The 6264-nt window shown below is 47.4% G+C and overlaps 1 long non-coding RNA gene across 1 annotated transcript in view; it reads left to right on the top strand.

Moving 5' to 3' along the window:
- Window positions 1–1782: 1782 nt before the first annotated feature.
- Window positions 1783–6264, top strand: part of LOC113477567 — a 14216-nt gene continuing 9734 nt past the window's right edge. Inside the window, exon 1 of the long non-coding RNA XR_003397926.1 lies at window positions 1783–1926. This is a non-coding gene — a long non-coding RNA (uncharacterized LOC113477567). The remainder of the gene's footprint in view (window positions 1927–6264) is intronic.

Genomic DNA, 6264 nt, shown 5'->3' with positions numbered 1-6264 from the left:
TCTATTATTCAGTCTTCTTTACATGAATATTGCTAATAAAGGTGAGAAGTACAAGTACCAGTCTCTGGAGAACGTGTCAGAACATCCAGAGGGCAATCCAGCTCTGCCTATTAAGTAGACTCCCAAACCAGTCATCCTCAAATTATACTATTTGCTCTAGAGATATCTAAACTAAACCCACCAGATGGACTTCAATAAATACAGCCAACTGAGAATTATTTTGTGTCTCTTCCTACCTGTGTAAGATTACCTCACTGTTGTTACGCACCGTATGGCTGAGGAAGGCCCTAGAGCTTTTTCTTCTTTTAATATCAGTGTTCTTTTATAGTGTGGTCCCATTGAGAGGATATATTGGGTCTGGCTGTGATGGAGTGAGTTTTCCCCATAGCAGCCCTCATAGTGCTGTGCTTGTGCTGGTAGCTAGGAAGGTGTTGGTAACACACCAGTGTTTTGGCTACTGCTGAGCGGTGCTGGCACAGCATCAAGGCTGTCTCTCCAACATTCCCCCTTCACCAGCAGGCTGGGGGTCAGCAAGCTCTTGGGAGGGGACATGGCCAGGACAACTGACCCAAGCTGGCCAAAAGCATATTCCGCACCCTATGACATCTGCTCAGTGATAAAAGCTAAGAGAAAGGAAGGGAGGGGGGACATTTGTTATTACCTTTATCCTCGGGAGCAGCTGCTATGTGTACTGAAGCCCTGCTTGCAAAGAAGTGGCCAGACATCACCTGCTGATGGGAAGTAGTTATTTGTTTCTGGGCACAGCCTTTGCTTTTGCTTTATTAAACTGCCTTTATCTTGACCCACAAGTTTTTCTGTGACCAGGGCACCTAGCGTTCAGCCAAGATCAACCCACACGGTCCTTTTTGGTGCCCAGTATGGGGCTTGAGACAACGGCAGTTTTGTATTAAGCATGCTATAGCTATAGTAGTTTTTAAGTCACAGACTCTTGTGTGGGTCATGGAGTTTGTTGGCTGTGCTCCTTATTTCTTATTTTGCTGAGCTTGGGAACATGTTAATACAAATAGCAACTATGTGCTTTGCCCCGGCATTGATGGTCTCCCTGTGCCAGGAGAGATGTCTTCTGGGGAGGCTGAGGGAATACATCTACCCCTCCCTACCCAGGATTGATGCAGATGATTTCATTATGCAGCTTCCTGAGGTCCTTAATCACCCTTACTGTTTAATACTACTAATTAATACTGTTGGCGTATTATGGGTTTTATGAAATCTGGTGTCATCCTGGTGTAAAACAAGACAACTTTTGGGTGAGGCAATACTGAAATGTGCTCTGAGGTGGCCTGTCCCTGGGTGGCAGGGTGTGTGGAAGGATTTGGGCAGGTTCCTAGGGCAGATATCACTTCCCATAACCTGGGACTTTACACCTGAAGAGGCAAGTAACCCTGGAAAACTGATGTGCCACCTGATAGAAGGGTGCCTGGCCTACCCCAATGAAAACCAGCAGCCTCTAGCACTGTACTGGGGCCTGGCCTGAGCCTACCAAGCCACAGTTCAGTACTCTGAACTGTGATTGAGGCAGGGACCCAAACAACAACTACAGTAATTGCCCCAGTACTGAAAAAGAAAGAGCGGACAAGGGAAAAAAAGGGTCCATATCATTGATTAGTAAGGGAGAAGGAAGAAGAAAGGTTTAATCAAGAAGCCAGTCCTTAGACAAAGAAATTGGAAGGAGAGAAGTTACACAGGAAGGGGAAACTACACAGTCCCTGACCTCATCAGAACTTTGAGACATGTGGAAAGATTACCCCTGCCAGCCAGGTGAGAGGATTGCTGCCTGGCTGCTCTAATGCTGGGATAATGGGGCCAACAGTCAGCAATTGGAAGGAAAGGAAGCCCAACAGCTGGGATCCCTTGCTAGAAACTGGGGAATTGAGAAGGGAATTGGAAAAGAGGCAGCAATTGGCAGTCTTTCAATATAACTCCTCTCAAGTGTGAGGGCAAGATATCCATTCAAGGTAGATCTCAGGTACTTCCCGGGAGAGTGGACTACCACAGATGACAACATCCAGTACCTGAGAGAATTAGCAATGCTGGAAGTCATCTACAATGATCTAGACAATGATGAGGTCTCAAAGATCCAGAGGATGTCCTATGAACATGAGCCATGTGGAGGAAGGTGATTCAGAGTGCCTCAGTGTCATATTCTAAGAGCTTGGCAGTGCTGTATTACCTGGATACGGATATACCAACAGTGGAAAGAGTGTCTTCTTGGCTCCAAAACTTTGAAGAAAATCTCTGTCCCTGCTCATCCCTAAGGGCCTGCACCTTGGCTGTCAGGGGCACCCCAAGAAATCTCTGTTGCCCTGGTCAGGGGGAAAGAGGGCAAGGGAGCTCCAGGCACATGCCGTGTGGCACACTCTGGTTCTTCTTGTGTGACTGGGGGAGGACATGAGGAAGTGGGATGACAAACCCACCTTTAAGCTGGAAGCCCATGTACATGAACTGAGAGGGAAGATGGCTGTTAAAAAAAGGGTCACCCAAGAAGGCTGTCAGTTTAGTTGCTGCAGAGACACAAGAAGGCAATCAGCAGTCTCCCAGACATAGAAGAACTGAGATCACCTCCCTTGATCCTGGTGATGGAACTCCTGGTCTGGCGCTGCAAGGGTCAGACATTGAATATTCTGATGAGGAAAAGCAATAAGTCTCTGTCGTCAGCCAGGAGGAGGAAGGGGATGACCAGATATACTGTACTGTGTGGATTGAGTGTCCTGGCACATCAGACCCACAAAAGTATAAGGCTTTGGTAGACACTGGTGCACAGTGTACGCTGGTGCCATCAGGGTACGGGGGCACAGATCCCACCTGGATCTCTGGAGTGACAGGGAGAGGCCAAGAATTGTCTTTATGGGAGGCTGAGGTGAGCTTAACAGGGGAAAAATGGGAAAAGCATGCCATAGTGACTGGCCCAGAGGCTCTTTTTATCCTTGGCATAAACTATCTCAGGAGAGGGTATTTCAAGGACCCAAAGGGGTACCAATAGGCTTTTAGTGTAGCCACTGTGAATACAGAGAAGTTAGTTATTTTTAGGATTAAGAAGCCAGCAGTATATTTTACTAAAGCATGTAAGTTTTTTAGAAAGTCAGAATATTTTCCTCTTCTTCCCTCCGCCTCAAAGGGAACCTGTGGCCAAATTTTCACATGTATTTAGATCTTTAACAAGACCAGCCTAGAGAAATTTCAAGAAGCCAACTTAGCTGGCCCACATATGGTTGAAAATTGAGCTGGGCCCCTGAGGCCATTTTGTGCATGCTTGAATAGCTTTGAAAATCCAGCCACGGGGTATTTTGTAGTTCATTTTTCATCAACTTGCAATGAAACCGAAGCTGCTAAGAGCCAAAGATCCTTTTTCCAAAATGAGGAATTTGAGAAAATAAATCTTATGGGTATGTTTGGAAATTGTACTTCATGCGTGTAGGGCTACGATGGATGGCAGGGTAGGGGTGCTGCTACAGACAGAAATATCCATGCGCAGGGGCTGGGAAGGGAGCAGTACCAGGTCACAATGACCTTGGGTCATGAGGGAGGGGATGGTAACGCAGCCAGGAGTGAGCAGAATTTTGGCTTGGCTGCGATTTTCCTTTGGAGGTACGGAATAAGCATAGTGAAGGGACGATGGTGGGGAGCAGTGCAGGACTGATGGAGAGAGGAGCAGGAGGAGGAAGGAGGTGCAGGAGATGATATCTCAAAGAGGGACTAGAAAGTGGGGTGAAAAGGTAAAACGTGAAGTGCCAGCATCCCTGGCAGCAAAGCCTAATGGGCTGAATAATCTTGCAACAGGCCGAGGTTATGAGCAGGTACATGAAGCCACAGGCAGATGTAATACCAGATGATAAAAAGACAAATAGAAAGCAGAAGCAGGAAAGGCAAAAGAGAGTGATGGAGACAGGCACAGCATGGAGTCAAAAAGAATAGCAGTGAGAAAAAGTGGGAAATGAGGTGGTGGAGAAGAGTGAAGGAAAAATCAAACTTGGAGGTTAACATGTACAGAAAAGATTCCTTCCCCACAGTGAGAAGAAGCAGTGTATGGGGAAGATGAGATAACTACTGGTAGTAAATGGGACAGCAGTAAGGAGCTGTAGTTGAGGGGTGTGTAGCAATTGGCAGATAACTGTGTAGGAGAGGGATGTGTCAGTTAAGGGACATGGTGGTAGCAAAAGAGACAGTGAAGAAAGGGTTTGGAGGATGTCATAGGAAACCTGTAAATGAAGCAGCTGAGAAAATCAGCAGTCATCATGGGCAGGTGGTGAAAGAGAAGAAGTGGGGTGTGAGGGGAGACACTGCAGGTAGGGAGTGAATTGTTTGGCAAGGAAGGATGAAAACAAGACAGGTGATGTCCTGAACAGGCAGAAAGTTAGGCAGCTGGGGAGCTTATAAAAACAAGGTACTAATGTAGTGTTGATAAGGGACTGTGAGATCTCCCACAGCCTGAGAGGTGCTGGCATGCCGCAGGTAGTATAGACAAGCAAGGTGATTTGGACAGGAGGGGAGCTGGGCTGTGAGGACTGCTGGTGAGGCTGCAAGGCTCCAAGGAAGAAAGGAATCTGTGAGAGAATATGTCAAGAGTAGGCAGGGCACGATGGAGCTGGGAAAGGCAGATGAAGCAGGCTGTGATGGAGACTTCAAGAGCTGGGCCACCAGAGGAGAAAGCCAGAGCAGGAGATGAAGCAGCAGATGAGGAGGGAGCCAAGCAATGGCCAGGGTGAGGAAACACCAAGAGGCTGTTGAGGAGAAATGTGCTGGGCAAGAAGTAAAGCCAGCTACAAGGAGAGATGGTGATAGCAGGCAGTCGATGGGGTGGAAGGATTGAGAGGCAGAGGTAAGTACAGCAGAGAGATCAGTAAAGGAAGGGGGACAGCAAGAGCAGGTCATAAATGGGGTGGCAATAGGCTGAAGAGGAGTCACAGCCATGGCTGGTGGAAGAACTAGAAATAGAAAAAAGCAATAGAGAAAAACAGCTGGAGATGAGGAGTCAGCGAACAGGAGTAAAATGAAGAGGAGCTCTAGACAGGTAGCTACAAGGGAAAGGGAGCAGCAGCGTGGGAATGGCTGGCTAACAGGTCTGCGAGGAGAGGGGACAGCAGTACAACAAGAAAAGTAACATCGAGAGGCTTGGTGGTGTTTGGGTGATGGGGCAGTAAGGGAGCACTCGGAGGAAGCAGAGCTGTGAAAAGATAGGCTGGCACTGCAAAACAGATATGTGATAGTGCATCAAGAGAGATCAAAGCGAAAGTGTAGCTGAGGCAGGGACCAGGGACAGCAAGGGGAGGGAGAAGAAATGAAGCTTTGAGAGGAGGTGAAAGAAGGAGATGAAGAAATTGGGACAAAAGGGTAAAAAACCAACAGTGCAGTGGTTATTTTTGGCATCTTGAATAGGTGGAAACAGGCATGTCTGTGAGGAGAAATGGTTCTGACGAGCAGCACAGTTAACAATAAGGCAATAAGTGCAGGCTGGAGCAATGACTGTGGCACGACTATCTGGTAAAGACAAAGCTGTGAAGCAAGTCAGAGAGAAAATGAGGTGATGCAAGAGGGTACAATAGAGGTGGCAAAGGGACCCCATGGAAAAGCTGGCTAGCGGGACAGCAAAACTGCCTCAGCAGTGAGAGGCGGGGACGATAACAAGCACACAGATGATCTGAAGGAGTGTGAAAGGAAAGGTTTCCAAAAGATGCAACAAAAAGTCCTGTTGGACTGGGAGCAGACAGCAGGAGAGAGAAAATACACTGCCAGAAAGAAGTAGAAATGACTGGTGGAGGGTCTAATGGTGAGCAAGCTGAGGTGGACAGGCAGCAATCCCCCCACTGCTATGCTTACAGGGTAGAAAATAAGGCAGAAAATGAGGGAGAAACAGGTAACAGAAACAATACACAAGTGAATCAATAAGAACAGAGCTGTGACAGAAGCTGCGTAGTTGTGCAGATGAGGAGGTTATGAGGGCAAGTGCATATAAAAAGACAAATAGATATAGTCATGCTGAAAGGGAGAGGAGTGTATGGTGATTAAAAGTAGGAGTGAGGACAATTATGGGCCACTAAAGGGCAGCTGTTTTGGCAACAAATTGTACTGGGTCTGGCTGGGATGGATCTAACTTTCTCCATAAGAGTCTGTATGGTACTGTGTTTTGGATCTGTGACTAAAGCAGTTTTGATAACACACCAGTGTTTTGGCTATCGCTGAGCAGTGTTTGCACAGCCTCAAGGTTTTGTCTGTTTGCCATTCTACCTCCCTGCCCCCCCCCCCCCC

The sequence above is a fragment of the Athene cunicularia genome (assembly GCF_003259725.1).
Source record: "Athene cunicularia isolate RWA chromosome 2 unlocalized genomic scaffold, athCun1 chr2_part2, whole genome shotgun sequence".
In the NCBI taxonomy this organism is placed as follows: Eukaryota; Metazoa; Chordata; class Aves; order Strigiformes; family Strigidae; genus Athene; species Athene cunicularia.
This window is presented reverse-complemented; position numbering and strand designations above follow the sequence as displayed.